At 53.4% G+C, this 17,835-nt stretch overlaps 1 protein-coding gene across 1 annotated transcript in view; it reads left to right on the forward strand.

The window, feature by feature from the left end:
- Positions 1-17,835, forward strand: part of hfm1 (helicase for meiosis 1) — a 367,785-nt gene that overhangs the window by 62,830 nt on the left and 287,120 nt on the right. The gene's annotated exons all lie outside the window — the stretch shown is intronic.

Consider the following 17,835-nt stretch of genomic DNA (forward strand, 5'->3'; position numbering starts at 1 on the left):
GAATGTTCGCAGAGACGGAGCCCAGGGAGTGCGACATTCCTGCCAGGGATTGTGCTATCTCTACCTGTGAGTGCGCTACGTCATCCATCACGTGCGCCAGGCGGTCAATGCTCTCTGCGACCGACTGCTGGGACTGTGCCATCACCTGCTGGGGCCGGGCCATGGCATGGTGAGACTCGGCCAGGGCCCGGAGAGCGGCGGCAATGTCGTGTTGGCTCTGGCGCATGGCTGCCTGTGAGAGGGCAGCCCTCTCCTGGGCCATGGATGACGCATGCACGTGAAGCCCAATGCCTTGCAGAACCTGACCAATGGCCGATACCGTTTCACCCATTGCCTCCACCGCGGATGCCACCCGTGTGTTGTCGGCCTGGGTGGCTGCGATGAGCGGCACCACTCCCTGCTCCTGGACGCGAATGGACTCCTCCAACTGCGTGTGCAGGTCCTGGAAGATGGCCCTCATCCCGTTATTCAGTCCCTGGGTGTCCACATGCATCGGTTGTCCGGGTGGGTCAAGTACATCCAGGAACCCGGGAACCGTCTGGGCGGCAGCTGTTTGCTGGGCCTGTGCTGCCCTCCGACCGTCCAGCCCCTCGGCTGCTCCAAACCCCACCGGCTCGGCTGTGTGGTGCGCACCAGACCGTGACCCGGGAGCCTCATCACTTATCTGCCCAACCGAGGTGAGTGTCTCTGCGATGGTGGATGGTGTGGGAGACAGCAGTGGCGCTAGCTCGAGGTCATCGTCCGTTAGGAAGACTGGTGTGTACTGGTCCCCCTCATGGCCCGGCGCAAGGTGCATGCGGGCCATGTCATGTTGCCCTCCAGGTGAATCCGTGGACTGTGTGGCCGTCCTCTGTGCGTCACCGTCCACTGTCCCCGTCCTGTCCCCGTCATTGTCGTGGCTCATGGCCCTAACTTCGGGCAATGCACGGCCATCACTTTCATCACTGTCCGTCCTGTGCCCCTCAGTATTGTCTCTGTACGTCTCCGTCCAGCGTCCCAGACTGAGAGGATGGCCCTCCTGTCCGCCCGACTGCCATCCTCTGGCATGCGTCCCTGGGTGCACTTGAGGTTGGAGATGGTCGGCTGTGTCATGGCCGAGACGACCCTGGACGTTCGGCAGCTGGCCCTGGGGAACACAACGATACGGGGTTTGTTATACACGCTGGGCCGGGTGTATTGAGGTGGTGGGGGCAGTGTGTGAGGGGAGAGGGGATCAGGGGTGCACTGGCCAGAGTGTGAGGGGGGAGGGGATCGAGGGTGCAGTGGCCAGTGTGTGAGGGGGGAGGGGGTCGAGGGTGCAGTGGCCAGTGTGTGAGGGGGAGGGGATTGTGTGTGCAGTGGCCAGAGTGTGAGGGGGGAGCGGATCGAGGGTGCAGTGGCCAGAGTGTGAGGGGGAGGGGATCGAGGGTGCAGTGGCCAGAGTGTGAGGGGGAGGGGATTGTGTGTGCAGTGGCCAGAGTGTGAGGGGGGAGCGGATCGAGGGTGCAGTGGCCAGAGTGTGAGGGGGAGGGGATCGAGGGTGCAGTGGCCAGTGTGTGAGGGGGGAGGGGATCGAGGGTGGAGTGGCCAGTGTGTGAGGGGGGAGGGGATCAAGGGTGCAGTGGCCAGAGTGTGAGGGGGAGGGGATCAAGGGTGCAGTGGCCAGAGTGTGAGGGGGAGGGGATTGTGTGTGCAGTGGCCAGAGTGTGAGGGGGGAGGGGATCGGGGGTGCAGTGGCCAGAGTGTGAGGGGGAGGGGATCGAAGGTGCAGTGGCCAGAGTGTGAGGGGGGGGGATCGAGGGTGCAGTGGCCAGAGTGTGAGGGGGAGGGGATCGAGGGTGCAGTGGCCAGAGTGTGAGGGGGGAGGGGATCGAGGGTGCAGTGGCCAGAGTGTGAGGGGGGAGGGGATCGAGGGTGCAGTGGCCAGAGTGTGAGGGGGGTGATGACGGGTTGGGGGGGGGGGCGGGTGAGGACTTGCAGGGTTGTCTCACTTGCTTCTGCGCCTCCGACCTGGCATGTCGCAACCTCACGGGTGGCGGATCCACCAGCGAGGTCCAGGACCCCGGCTTGTGAACGTTTAGGGGTACAGCACAGGAGAACCCCCTCCGGTTCTCATACGCTCGCGATGGTTGTGAGCTGTCTTGTCCTGGGGGGGGGGGGGGGTTGGATAAAGCATCACAATTAGGCGGGTATCATCAGGGCGTGCAGATATAGGCTATATTAATGCTGGGTGAGGAGACAGTCGGTGCTCATGTGGGTCAAGTACAACGTTGTGCACCCTGAACCCCCCACCCACCCCACTTCCCCCCTCGTGCCCGGGGGGGTGGGGGGGGGTTGGTTGTGGCCCGGGGGCACCCTCATGGCACTTATGGGGCAGCACGGTAGCATTGTGGATAGCACAATTGCTTCACAGCTCCAGGGTCCCAGGTTCGATTCCGGCTTGGGTCACTGTCTGTGTGGAGTCTGCACATCCTTCCCGTGTGTGCGTGGGTTTCCTCCGGGTGCTCCGGTTTCCACCCACAGTCCAAAGATGTGCAGGTTAGGTGGATTGGCCATGATAAAATTGCCCTTAGTGTCCAAAATTGCCCTTAGTGTTGGGTGGGGTTACTGGGTTATGGGGATAGGGTGGAGGTGTTGACCTTGGGTAGGGTGCTCTTTCCAAGAGCCGGTGCAGACTCGATGGGCCGAATGGCCTCCTTCTGCACTGTAAATTCTATGATTACCCTGGCAAACCGAGTGAGGTTGTGCACGCTCTTCCGACACTGCTCCCCGGACCAGGGGGTGTGCCCCACAGCACTCACAGTGGTGCCAACCTCACGCCAACCACGCCTCACCATGCTGGATGGCTGGCGATGCCCGCGTCTTGGGCAGAGGGTGGTCCTTCGGTTTTCTACCTCATCGAGGAGGGTGTCCAGGTCCGTGTCCCGGAACCTCGGTGCGGCTCGTCGGGGCTCAGCCATCTCTCCTCCCTCTCCTCCTCCGGGGTCCTTCCGTGCGCGGATCGTGCCATTTATGGCGCAGCGCCGCGTCATTTGGACGTCGCGCGCTTACGACGCTGCTTTTGCGCCACGCCCCCCGAGTTCCTCGCGGCCCCACTCCTAGCCCATTTTCGGGCCTTGAATTGATCACGATCGGGGCCGTTTCGCGCCGTCGTGAAACTCGACGGCGTTCACGACGGCATGGGCACTTAGTCGCGGGAGCGGAGAATCGCGCCCTATGTCTTTCAATAAGATTATCTCCCATTCTTCTCAATTCTAATTCCCTTCTGTCGGATGGTTCCCAACCCAGCACAATTGTCCGGGGGAAGTTAGCCTCTGCACAATTGCTGGGTGGGAACTTCTGAGAGCGATTTCCCCAGCACATCACTAGTGTACCCCTTAAATCAATGCTGAGGAACCAGGAAGTTATGGGCCTATTAATATGGTGTATTGAGTGCTTTAGTAACGCCTAAAGACTACAAATGTGGTTATATATGTCTCCCTTCAAGGGGTGAATAGAATGAGCCTTGGTTGGTTACTGGATCCTATAGCAATATTAAAGAATACTTGAAACAAATATTCCTGTCGCTGCTGAGCCCTCGCTGATTGCTGCAAGGAACACGAAGCCCAGGTTCCTCAGACTCCCCAACTCCTCATTGCCACAATCCCAGCCCGGCCTCGTGCCCTGCCTCGAGCGGGAAACGGCGCGCGCGCTGAGGGCCGCGCAAGTCGAGCCGCGCGGCGCAGGTCACGTGGGGCCGGGCTCGAGCTCCCTTGCCAGTTCGAGCCGCGCTCTGAGCGGACGGGATTGTTGTGAAGGGCCGAACGGAGGAGCTGCCAAATGCGAGGCGTAGACGGCGCTTGTACCTTCAATTCAAATGGCACGGCAAGCGAGATTTCTGATAAACTGCCATTTATATATAAACTATGTGAGGGGAGGAGTTAGAAATTTGGAGCCAGATTATCTCCAGAAATAATAGTGGGTGGGAGCATATTAGTTGCAAATTTCAGCAAAATCGAAATCACACATTTTAAAATTAGTAAAGGCTCGTTTAGAGTTGCCAGCATTTGTCCTGCAGTTGCCGAGAATTAAAAAAATAATCCCCATGACACTTCTGCCAGGAACCCAGCAGTATATTCATGCCATCATTAAATACTGATTTTTTTTACCCGCCTTTTCAATCAACATCTCATATATTTTCCATCTTTTTATTATTTGTAAAGATATTGGAGGTGGTAAGTCCTCTGTTGGATGGAATCACATGGGTCACATTGGTCAGGGGAGATGTAAAAATGTAATCTACCCACCACCTCCCGAACACATTGATCCTCCCTGTGCCATCCCCACAGCTACCACTGTCATCCCCCCTCAAAACAATCAGCGTCCTCCCTAACAAACAATCAATCTCCTCTCTCCCTCACAATCAGTCTCTTCCCCCTCACAAACAATCCGTATCCTCCCCCTCACAAACAATCAGTGTCTTCCCCCTCACAAACAATCCGTATCCTCCCCCTCACAAACAATCAGTGTCTTCCCCCTCACAAACAATCAGTGTCCTCCCCCTCACAAACAATCAGTGTCTTCCCCCTCACAAACAATCCGTATCCTCCCCCTCACAAACAATCAGTGTCCTCCCCCTCACAAACAATCAGTGTCCTCCCCCTCACAAACAATCAGTGTCCTCCCCCTCACAAACAATCAGTGTCCTCCCCCCTCACAAACAATCAGTGTCCTCCCCCCTCACAAATAATCAGTGTCCTCCCCCCTCACAAACAATCAGTCTCCTCCCCCTCACAAACAATCAGTCTCCTCCCCCTCACAAACAATCAGCGTCCTCCCTAACAAACAATCAATCTCCTCTCTCCCTCACAATCAGTCTCTTCCCCCTCACAAACAATCCGTATCCTCCCCCTCACAAACAATCAATGTCCTCCCCCTCACAATCAGTGTCTTCCCCCTCACAAACAATCCGTATCCTCCCCCTCACAAACAATCAGTCTCCTCCCTCCTTCACAAACAATCCGTATCCTCCCCCTCACAAACAATCCGTATCCTCCCCCTCACAAACAATCAGTCTCCTCCCCCTCACAAACAATCAGTCTCCTCCCCCTCACAAACAATTAGTGTCCTCCCCCCTCACAAACAATCCATAATCCTCCCCCTCACAAATAATCAGTGTCCTCCCCCTCACAAACAATCAGTGTCCTCCCCCTCACAAACAATCAGTGTCCTCCCCCTCACAAACAATCAGTGTCCTCCCCCTCACAAACAATCAGTGTCCTCCCCCCTCACAAATAATCAGTATCCTCCCCCTCACAAACAATCAGTGTCCTCCCCCTCACAAACAATCAGTGTCCTCCCCCTCACAAACAATCAGTCTCCTCCCCCTCACAAACAATCAGTCTCCTCCCCCTCACAAACAATCAGTGTCCTCCCCCTCACAAACAATCAGTCTCCTCCCCCTCACAAACAATCAGTGTCCTCCCCCTCACAAACAATCAGTGTCCTCCCCCCTCACAAACAATCAGTGTCGTCCTCCCCACAAATAATCAGTGTCCTCCCCCTCACAAACAATCAGTCTCCTCCCCCTCACAAACAATCAGTGTCCTCCCCCTCACAAACAATCAGTGTCCTCCCCCCTCACAAACAATCAGTGTCGTCCTCCCCACAAACAATCAGTGTCCTCCCCCCTCCCAAATAGTGTCCTACCCCCGCACAGTCAGTGTCCTCCCCCCACAGCCCCCACAAATAATCAGTGTTTCCCCCCTCACAAACAATTAATGTCCTCTGCACCACCAGAAACCATCAGTGTCCTCCCCACCCCCCAACAATGTGTCCTCCCACCCCCACAAACAACTAGTGTCCTCCCCCCAAATAATCAATCAATCAGTGACCTCTCCATCCCCACAAACAATCAGTGTCCTCCCCCACACAAAGTGTCCTCCTCCCCCCCCAAACAAAGTGCCCCCCCGCAAATAATCAGTGTCTGTCACCCCACAGTGTCCTCCCCCCACAATCAGTGTATTCGCCCACTGTGTCCCCGTCACAAAGAATCAGTATCCTCCCCCCACAAAGAGTGTCTTACCCCCCCACCCACAAAGAACCAGTGTCCCCCATCACTGTCCCCCCATCAGTGTCTCCCCATCACTGTTGCCCCCCACCTCCCTCATGGCCCCACCGTCCCCCATCATGGCCCCCCACTGCCCCACCCCCTAAAGTTTGATCGTTTTCCAATTGGTGTTGGCCATGTATGTCATTACAATGGATGTGTCAGGTGACAAATGACTTCTGAGGGTGGGTGGTTTATCTAACTTAGAATTCATGGGTTCTGGAATTCATACTCCGGCTGTTACATGGAGTCCAGGGTTCTGTTATCAGTGGACTAGAAGGCTGCTGGAGCTAATTGTAAAAATGCAGTGTGGGAAGCAGTATTGTTCCTCTAGCTTTGTCTTTCTTTCTTGGTCTCAAAGTATCGACAAGACCACGTTCCTTGCTCATCACTAGTTGCTTGAGAAGGCCATGATGTGGAGATGCCGGTGATAGACTGGGGTGGGCACAGTAAGAAGTCGAACAACACCAGGTTAAAGTCCAACAGGTTTGTTTCAAATCATTAGCTTTCGGAGCACAGCTCCTTCATCAGGTGAGTGAAGAGGTGGGTTCCAGAACCACATATATAGACAAAGTCAAGGATGCAAGATGACATTTTGAATGTGAGTCTTTGCAGGTAATTAAGTTTTTACAGGTCCAGACAGAGTGACTGGAAAGAGGGATAATCACAGGTTAAAGAGGTGTGAATTGTCTCAAGCCAGGAGAGTTGGTAGGAGTTCGCAAGCTCAGGCCAGATGGTGGTGGGTGAATGTAATGAGACATGAATCCAAGGTCCCAGTTGAGGCCGTACACATACGTGTGGAACTTGGCTATCAGTTTCTACTTGAGAAGGTGGAGTGATTTTGTTTCCCACTTAGAATGACTACTTAAAGTGAATTGCTGCAGCTTCAATTCTCTTTCTCCCTGTCTCCCCCCCTCCCCCCACAAATTTATAGATTTTGGGGAATTTAGATCCACAATATACTACAATTCGATCTCATGGGTTGTTGGTTCACGACCATGATGGTGACATTACTGTATCCATGTATTATAAATGCTGTATTAAACAAAATATGGATTTTGCTGCCCCACTATATGTTCTCAATAACCCTAACATAGGTGCAGTGTTGTTCCTTTGTTGTGAGGATCACAAAGTCCTTTTAGATTATTTTATCTGAACTAATGTACTGCAAATGCAGGAAATTGAAATAAAAAGTAAACAGAAACTTCTGGAAATGCAGCCCCATCAACGTTTGAAAATGGAAAGGACAAGTTGATATCCAAGCAATTTCTCTTCTGTTGTGCAATTGTAGTATTTTCTGTCTTGCTTTACATGATTAATTAATTGAAGATTGGTGACTTCTGCTTATGTTGTTGCTAGTTAAAAGGAAAGCGGTCTCACATGCAAGATGCTTGAGTTTGAAGAGGATTGTTTGCTACCCTTGGACGCTTTGTTTTTTGAAAAGCCTTCATCAGAGAAAGCGTATGTTATTTATTCTGTTTTACGATATAAAGGTGCTTTATCTTGGCATACACTGCCTATAGATCAAACCTGTCAAAAAAGACTCAAATTACTTTGAACTTGGCTTACTTCAGTTGTTATGACATGTTCAGTTAAGTTTCTGTAGAAACAGAAAATACATCATAGCCTGTAGTGAGACTGATAAATACTTCCCAAAATTGACATTGACCAGACAACTCAGAAAGCCAGTCAAGTTCGCATTGTGAAGGGAGATCACAATTGATCATATCTCTTTCAGCCTACAGCGTATTCTACTCCTAATGTTTTCAACTGACACGTGAATTTTAATGACTATTTTTATAACTCGAGAAAGCTTGAGCTACGTTATGATGTAATCTAATCGAAGTGGGAAGTTATTAACTAAACTAGTTTCCGTTATTCGAAGGAGGCTGCTCCACATTTGTATGATTATTTTCTCCATGCCTCTATCATTTGAATGTGTTCCACTAATTGGGTAGCACAGTTGTTTCACAGCTCCACGGTCCCAGGTTCGATTCCAGGCTTGGGTCACTGTCTGTGCAGAGTCTGAACGTTCTCCCTGTGTCTGCGTGGGTTTCCTCTGGGTGCTCCAGTTTCCTCCCACAGTCCAAAGATGTGCAGGTTAGGTGGGTTGGCCATGATAAATTGCCCTTAGTGTCCAAAAAAGGTTAAGTGGGGTTCCTGGGTTATGGGGATAGGGCGGAGGTGTGGGATTAAGTAGGGTGCTCTTTCGAAGAGCCGGTGCAGACTCGATGAGCTGAATGGCCTCCTTCTGCACTGTAAATTCTATGATTCTATGATTCTAACCGTTAATACCTTTGCTTCATCTCCCCCCCCCCCCCATCCGCCAATTCTCTAACAACTATTTGATCATTTTGTTATACCATATTTGCTCACATAACCAACTTCACTCCAATTCTAAATAATTCATGGTATGTGAATCACTTTGACGTATTTCTAAAAGAATTGATCAAACGCTATATAAATGTAAGTTTTTTTAACTACAGTGGGAAGCATTTTATTTTCAGATGAACCTCTCTGCACAAATAGAGAAATATTGATTGACAATATCATACTAAATAGAAAGCGGGTCAGCCGGTCTAAATTGATATTTTTGAAGCTGAATTAGATGGTGCGAAATGTACATACATTTTGACTAGAAGAGAACAGAGCTTTTTTTAATGGTGTGTGACAAACAGTATTGGCCCAGAATTTCTTGGGGACTTGCACCATTAAAATGCTGCATCTGAGGGTGCAGCACAAGTCTAAAGGAAATTGTGACATCAGTCAGTGACTTACTCAATTACTTATGCCACAAATAATTTCAGAGGACTTTTGCACTGTTCTGCCACTTCACCTCACCAAAATAGTGAACAGGTTAATTATAATAGCTGTGCCTCATTAAAATCAATAATCAGCATATGCTGAAAGTACATATATTGATTATTGCTGTAGTATAGTTCATTAAAGAATAGCATGGGTAGGCTCAATATGGCGAAAAGGCAGATTGTGACAAACAAAGTATTTCTGGCAAACAGTTCACAGATGAGCTGATTAAGAATGGCTGGAAACCTTCACTTATTAGGACCCATCTCTAGTAATCAGTGTGTGCCCACTAAAATTAAATCAGTAGGGACAAGCCTGATTTGTCACTTTTTGATACAACTTAATTTCCAGGTGATGGTTCAATTCAGGAGCTTCGCTGTATTTATTCCTAAAGTTGAAACATGATCCCCATGTGGCGAAGGACTGGCTTTCGATAATAAATCTCTTTGGCTGCTCGAGACACTGCATTTGCTGCCAAGGCAAACTTTTATCCTAATTAATCTGAATAATCACTTTTTGTGAAAGAGTCAGGGCAGAATTCCTTCCGTAATAAACCTTGGATGTTAGGTAATTTGGATATTCTGAATTCTCCCTCCGTCTACCTGAACAGGCGCCGGAATGTGGCGACTAGGGGCTTTTCACAGTAACTTCATTGCAGCGTTAATGTAAGCCTACTTGTGACAATAAATGTTATTATTATTATGTTGCAATACCATTGCCACTGCGGTGTATTGAAGTTAACTAACAGTGGATTTTCAAAATACCTGGTAAATCACAGCATTCTAAATAGAGATGTTTAAAGATAAACAGATGTCTTATTCAAGTAAAATTCTGATTCAAATGTGCAGTTTCAATGTAGGATGTTCATTCACATTTTACAGTATATCTGACTTTCTTATAACTGTTGCACATTTATTAGTGTTTCAAGGCTCAATATACTGAAAAGGATGGTCAGTTTCATACATGGATTCTTTTCAAATAATCCCATGGTATTCATCATGTTCAGTTGGCCCACAAATACAAATAGACAGGGTCTCTTTAACACATTATCCAAAAATGCTTCATCAATACAGCTCTCCTTTGTTTGCATAATTAAAGGGCACGATTCTCCGATGCCGCGCCGGTTGGGAGAATCGCCGATCGCACCATTTTTCCACGCGACGCCGGTCCGACGCCCTCCCGCGATTCACCCAAGCTGCGAGATCGGCCCCGTCGAGTTCTGCGCGGCGCAGGCCGGAGAATCGCCCGAGACACCCAAAATGGCGATTCTCCACTACCCCCGCTATTCTCCGGCCTGGATGGGCCGAAGTCCCGACGGCGTGACCCCAGTTCAGCCAGTCGTGCTGGCTGACGCTGAGCAGTGAGGAGGACTGTTCCGGAGCTCTTGCAGACCGGGTCGGCTTCCCCGAGAATGCTGCGGCCAACTGGGGGGGTGGGAGGGGGTGGAATTGGGAGAGGGGGTGAGGGAGAGTGTGAAGGTGGGAGAGTGGTGAGGGAGGGAGTGGCGGTGGAAGGGAGGGAGGGAGAATGTGGAGGTGGGAGGGGGGTGATGGAGGGAGTGGAGGTGGGAGGGGGGTCTGGGAGGGAGTGGAGGTGGGAGGGGGGTGAGGGAGGGAGTGGAGGTGGGAGGGGGGGGTGAGGGAGGGAGTAGAGGTGGGAGGGGGGTGAGGGAGAGTGTGGAGGGTGTCGTCCATTCGCGGATGCCACATGTCAGCCGCCCTGATATGGCAGGACGGTGACGAGGACACGGCCACAGGTTGTCGTGTGGCTGATGGGCACAGGCGACAGGCACACTGGTGAGGAGGACGGTGTGAACTGACCGTTGGACGCAGACAGTGACCAGGTGTTAGGCTGGCTGCGTATCTGCAGCGCGACCAGGCCACCGGGGCACACAGGTATCCCATGCAACCCGGCTGGCGAGGTGTGGAAGAACCTCCGTGTAACATGTCGTTTCTCTGCCCCCCACCACCCTCCTGCAGGTCACCATGGATGCCAACCAGACAGCGATGTTCACTGCCGTGGTTGGAGCCGCAGCACTGCAGGTGGCCATCCGGCAGCGTAGACTCAGACGGCCCACAGTGGCTGCAGATGCAGCGGTTGCTGCTACAGCAGAGGGGATGGCCGCGGAGTGGCCCGTCGTCGCCGCGCATGCCGCAGGCGCTCAGGCCCGGAATGTCCAGGGGTTGCCGAGGGGAACATTGACCCCCCGACGGCGACGAATGCACAGGAGCCGGGCACTGATATTGAAGTGGTTGGGGGGGAGGAGGAGGAGGTGCCACTGATGGTGGTGCCAGGGCGCCACAGGCGTCCAGCAAGGCCGAGGGCGTACCGTGATAGAATGTCGTTCGAGGCCCTACCGGACATCAAATGCAGGAGGAGACTAGGGTTCAGCAGGGAGACGGTCGCACATATATCATAGAATTTACAGTGCAGAAGGAGGCCATTCGGCCCATCGAGTCTGCATCAGCTCCTGGAAAAAGCACCCTACCCAAGGTCAACACCTCCACCCTATCCCCATAACCCAGTAACCCCACCCAACACTAAGGGCAATTTTGAACACTAAGGGCAATTTATCATGGCCAATCCACCTAATCTGCACATCTTTGGACTGTGGGAGGAAACCGGAGCACCCGGAGGAAACCCACGCACACACTGGGAGGATGTGCAGACTCCACACAGACATTGACCCAAGCCGGAATCGACCCTGGGACCCTGGATCTGTGAAGCAATTGTGCTATCCACAATGCCCACTTTAAAAAATATATATATAGGTCACTTAAACCGACCTCAGCTTCCTGGCTATATCCAACATCATGCACTGTCCATTGTTATCATAGAATTTACAGTGCAGAAGGTGGTGCGAGGTACACCTAGTGGCACACCTCGCACCACTTGGAACGGGTGGAGGACACGCTATACCAGTCTCCGTCAAGGTGATGGTGGCCCTAAACTTTTACGCTACCAGTTCCTTCCAGGCGCCGAGCGGGGACCTATCCGGGATCTCACAGACATCGGTCCACAGGTGCATCAGGGCTGTGACTGATGCCTTGTACGCCATCGCGGACAGGTACAATAAATTCCCCGAGGACCGAGCACAGCAGGAAGCACGGGCACGTGGATTCGCCAAGGTGGCCGGGATACCGATGGTTCAGGGTGTCATCGATGGTGTGCACGTCCCCATGCGCCCACCTGCAGACAACAGGGAAGTGTTCATGAACAGGAAGGGCGCATATTTCATGAACATTCAGGTGGTGTGCGACCCCCACATGAAGATCATGCACGTGTGTGCAAGGTACCCCAGGATTGTGCATGACGCTTACATTGTGGCACAGTCATTCATCCCCGCAATGTTCGATGGATGTCCCCCCTGACTGAGGGGCTGGTTGCTGGGCGACAGGGGCTATCCGTTGAGGTCATGGCTGATGGCGCCAATACGGAGGCCTCAGACCAACGCGGAGAACCTATACAACAAGGCCCATGCAACAACCAGAGGTGTGGTGGAGCGGTGCTTCGGCTTGCTGAAGATGTGATTCAGATGCCTGGACCGCTCCGGAGGGGCCCTGCAGTACCGGCCCGACAGGGTCGGTCGCATAGTTGTGGTCTGCTGTGTGCTGCACAACATGCCATGCAGAGGGGAGATGCACTGGTGGAGGAGTCGGAGGGAGGACCCGACGGCACCGGAACTAACGCAAACGAAGGGGAGGAGGAGGAGGATGGCGTGCATCAGAGTGGGGGGAGGGGCACAGGACACAGACACTGCCCGGGTGCTCGTTACGTCGAGGAGGCTGCACGACGGCACCGTCGAGGACAGTGGGCACGCGATGCGTTGGTGGCCGCACGGTTCACGCACCGTGGGGGAGGGATCCGCTGAACACTGCCACTTGCACCGTCAGTCCTGCACACGGGCACCACACAGCACTGACTGCACTCCCCGCGTTCACGGCACCAATTCCACATCTCCGTACCACTGCGGCACTACGGGATTGCACAACATTGATGATCGTGTAAGAGGTTGTGATCAGTGCCATGTTGAATGATGACAGCCTGCTCTGCGATGAGCTGTGAGCTCACATTCGCCAGCCAAGGTCTGACTCATGGCTATAGATGAACCATGCACTCCGGTGGTTACAGTGTTCGTCACGGACATTTCATCACTTGCCCGTGTGGGGTAGCTGCGTCGGAGTGCCGAGGACTACGGTGTCCGATTTTGGGAGGCAGGGGGGAAAGGGACAGCACATCCGGCACCGATGTTGAACCGCTCGTTAACCACAGCGCCACTCGGTCACCCTCACGAGCCCTCTGGCACCGGACATAGCACAGAGTCTTACGAGTTAATTGCAATAGTGAGTTTATTTGTGACATTCACATACAGATGCCCTGCACCCTACAATTAAACTGCCCTGCACCCGTGCCAACTTACTATGTGCCTAACTTGTTTGCCTTACGGGCCCTACCACGACGTCTAGGAGTCTCCCCAGATGGTACAGCAGGAGTGGAGGCGGACTGCTGAGAATCACGCCCTGCGACATGGCTCCCCGTTGGCACGCGTTTCCTGTGGCGGCCCGGTTTCGATAGGCCAGGCTGCTCGGCGGGCGTGCTGGATGGCGTGCCACCCTGTCCTGCCCACCAGATGCGCCAGGGACGGAACGGGGGGAGGCCGAGTGTACCGGGCCGTCCCTTGCTGGAGGTACCAGGATGGGTCCCAGAACCTCCTCCTCCCTCGGGGAGCCCGGTGACCCCCGGGCCTCACTGTGGGACGGAGGTGCGATTGGGGACATGCCCCGTCGCACCACCGACACCTGGCGCTGCCAGTCCTGGAGGCCTGCAGCGGTATCGACCACGGTCCGAATGTTCGCAGAGGTGGAGCCCAGGGAGTGCGACATTCCTGCCAGGGACTGTGCTATCTCAACATGTGAGTGCGCACCGCCAGCTATCATGTGCGCCAGGCGGTCTATGCTCTCCGCGACTGACTGCTGGGACTGTGCCATCGCCTGCTGGGACCGGCCCATGGCATGGTGAGACTCGGCCAGGGCCCGGAGAGCGGCGGCAATGTCGTGTTGGCTCTGGCGCATGGCTACCTGTGAGAGGGCAGCCCTCTCCTGGGCCATGGATGATGCGTGCACGTGAAGCCCAACGCCTTGCAGAACTTGACCAATGGCCAAAACCGTTTCACCCATTGCCTCCACCGCGGACGCCACCCGTGCGGTGTCGGCCTGGGTGGCTGCACTGAGCGGCACCACTCCCTGCTCCTGGATGCGAATGGACTCCTCCAACCGCGTGTGCAGGTACTGGAAGATGGCCTCATCCCGTTATTCAGTCCCTGGGTGTCCACATACATCGGTTGTCCGGGTGGGTCAAGTACATCCAGGAACCCGGGAACCGTCTGGGCGGCAGCTGTTTGCTGGGCCTGGGCTGCCCTCCGACCGTCCAGCCCCTCGGCTGCTCCAAACTCCACCTGCTGTACCAGCTCGGCTGTGTGGTGCGCACCAGACCGTGACCCGGGAGCCTCATCACTTATCTACCCCACCAAGGTGAGTGTCTCTGCGATGGTGGATGGTGTGGGAGACAGCAGTGCCACTAGCTCAAGGTCATCGTCCGTTAGGAAGTCTGGTGTGTACTGGTCCCCCTCATGGCCCGGCGCAAGGTGCATGCGGCCCATGTCATGTTGCCCTCCCCGCTAGCTCGAGGTCATCGTCCGTTAGGAAGTCTGGTGTGTACTGGTCCCCCTCATGGCCCGGCGCAAGGTGCATGCGGCCCATGTCATGTTGCCCTCCAGGTGAATCCGTGGACTGTGTGGCCATTCTCTGTGCGTCATCGTCACTGTCCATCCTGTGCCCCTCAGTATTGTCTCTGTCCGTCGTATGTGCGTCCCTGTCCAGCGTCCCATACTGAGAGGATGGCCCTCCTGTCCGACCGACTGCCACCCTCTGGCGTGCGTCCCTGGGTGCGCTTGAGGTTGGAGATGGTCGGCTGTGTCTTGGCCGAGACGACCCTGGACGTTCGGCGGCTGGCCCTGGGGAACACAACGATACGGGGTTTGTTAGACACGCTGGGCCGGGTGTATGGTGGTGGTGGGGGCAGTGTGTGAGGGGGGGAGGGGATCGAGGGTGCAGTGGCATGGGTGTGAGGGGGGAGGTGTTCGAGGGTGCAGTGGCCAGAGTGTGAGGGGGGAGGGGATTGGGGGTGCAGTGGCATGAGTGTGAGGGGGGGCGATGACAGGGTGGGGGGGTGGTGGGTGAGGACATACAGGATTGTCTTACTTGCTTCTGCGCCTCCGACCTGGCATGTCGCGATCTCCCGGGTGCCGGTCCCCCAGCGAGGTCCAGGGCCCTCTGCTCATGAACATTTAGGGGGTGCAGCACAGGAGAACCCCCTCCAGTTCTCATACGCTCACGTTGGTTGTGAGCTGTCCTGTCCTGGGTGGGGGGGGGGGGGGTTGGATAAAGCATCACAATTAGGCGGGTATCATCAGGGCATGCAGATATAAGGGTATATTAATGCTGGGTGAGGAGACAGTTGGAGCCACGCCATGGCATCTCTCCAGCGGGTGTCCCGGTGCTCATGTGGGTTGAGTACAACGTTGTGCACCCTGAACCCCCCCCACCCCACTTCCCCCCCTCGTGCCCGGGGGGTCGGTTGGTTGTGACCCGGGAGCACCCTCATGGCACTTACCCTGGCAGCCCGAGGGAGGTCGTGCAGCTTCTTCCGACACTGGTCCCCGACCGGGGGGTATGCCCCACAGCACTCACAACGGTGCCAACTTGACGCCAACCTAGCCTCACCGTGCTGGACGGCTGGCGATGCCCACGTCTTGGGCAGAGGGTGGCCCTTCGGTTTTCAACCTCATCGAGGAGGGTGTCCAGGTCCGTGTCCCGGAACCTCGGTGCGGCTCGTCGGGGCTCAGCCATCTCTCCTCCTTCTCCTCCTCCTGGGTCGTTGCGTGCGGGGATCGGCCATTTATGGCACAGCGCCGCGTCATTCGGGCGTCGCGCCCTTACGACGCTGCTTTCGCGCCACGCCCCCCGAGTTCCTCGCAGCCCCGCTCCTAGCCCATTTTCGGGCCCTGAACCGATCGCGATCGGGGCCGTTTCGCGTCATCGTGAAACCCGACGGCGTTCACGATGGCGTGGGCACTTAGTCGCGGGAGCGGAGAATCACGCCCAAAGTGCCCACTGGTTGAATCAGGCAGGCACTTTGGCTGCCCAATAGTAGACCCTTCCCAAGACAGCATTTGTCAGTGCAGGAATTAAGCAAGGAGTAAGCCATTCTATTTAGGGGTGTTCCTGTTTCTGCACAGCAATATCAGTGAAGTTTTGCCCAATACAATACTACCCACTGAGCTGAGTTGAAATTTGAGTCGAAGAATGTGTCACATAAGCATGTGTCAGGATTGAAATCTTTTTTTGGCTGCTGCTGAGAATTCTAAAGCAAGATTTGACTGGTCTAGATGAAAATATGAATTTTTAGAGAAAAATTTATGATTTAGGTTGAGAATGACTTTCATTATCTAATTTGTTTGAAGGAATTATCAATGGTAAAGGCTTGGGTCTCACCAAATCACTGGTGATTGTAAAAGTGGTGGTAAACTATTTAAATCTAAGGTAGATCTATTAACTGAGACAGGGCTCTGTTAATGTAGCAGACTGGTAGATGGCTCGGATATGAGAATGAATGAAGGAAGTTAAAAAAATTTGGGGAATGAGTCCGGCCAGGTGGTAGACGTTTCAGTAGGGGAGCATTTCGGGAACAGTGACCACAATTCAGTAAGTTTTAAAGTGCTGGTGGACAAGGATAAGAGTGGTCCTAGGGTGAATGTGCTAAATTGGGGGAAGGGTAATTATAACAATATTAGGCGGGAACTGAAGAACATAGATTGGGGGCGGATGTTTGAGGGCAAATCAACATCTGACATGTGGGAGGCTTGTCAGTTCAAATGTCAGTTGAAAGGAATTCAGGACTGGCATGTACCTGTGCGGAAGAAGAATAAATATGGCAAATTTCACGATCCTTGGATAACGAGAGATATTGTAGGCCTCATCAGAAAGAAAAAGGAGGCATTTGTCAGGGCTAGAAGGCTGGGAACAGACAAAGCCTGTGAGGAATATAAGGAAAGTAGGAAGGAACTTAAGCAAGGAGTCAGGTTGTTCCTTTGTTTAAGAAGGGTAGGTTGTTCCTTTGCTTAAGAAGGGTAGCAAGGATAATCCAGGGAACTACAGGCCGGTGAGCCTTACGTAAGTGGTAGGGAAATTACTGGAGAGAATTCTTCGAGTCAGGATCTATTCCCCATTTGGAAGCAAGTGGTCGTATTAGTGAGAGGCAGCACGATTTTGTGAAGGGGAGGTCATGTCTCACTAACTTGATAGAGTTTTTGGAAGAGGTCACAAAGATGATTGATGCAGGTAGGGCAGTGGATGTTGCCTATATGGACTTCAGTAAGGTCTTTGACAAGGTCCCTCATGGCAGACTGGTACAAAAGGTGAAGTCACACGGGATCAGAGGTGAGCTGGCAAGATGGATACAGAACTGGCTAGGTCATAGAAGGCAGAGTGTAGCAATGGAAGGGTGCTTTTCTGATTGGAGGGCTGTGACTAGTGGTGTTCCGCAGGGTTCAGTGCTAGGACCTTTGCTGTTCGTAGTACATATAAATGATTTGGAGGAAAATGTAACTGGTCTGATTAGTAAGTTTGCGGACGACACAAAGGTTGGTGGAATTGTGGATAGCGATGAGGACTGTCAGAGGATACAGCAGGATTTAGATTGTTTGGAGACATGGGCGGCGAGATGGCAGATGGAGTTTAATCCGGACAAATGTGAGGTAATGCATTTTGAAAGGTCTAATACAGGTAGGAAATATACAGTGAATGGTAGAACCCTCAAGAGTATTGACAGTCAGAGAGATCTTGGTGTACAGGTCCACAGGTCACTGAAAGGGGCAACACAGTTGGAGAAGGTAGTCAAGAAGG

This window comes from Scyliorhinus torazame, chromosome 7 (assembly GCF_047496885.1).
Source record: "Scyliorhinus torazame isolate Kashiwa2021f chromosome 7, sScyTor2.1, whole genome shotgun sequence".
Classification (NCBI taxonomy): Eukaryota; Metazoa; Chordata; class Chondrichthyes; order Carcharhiniformes; family Scyliorhinidae; genus Scyliorhinus; species Scyliorhinus torazame.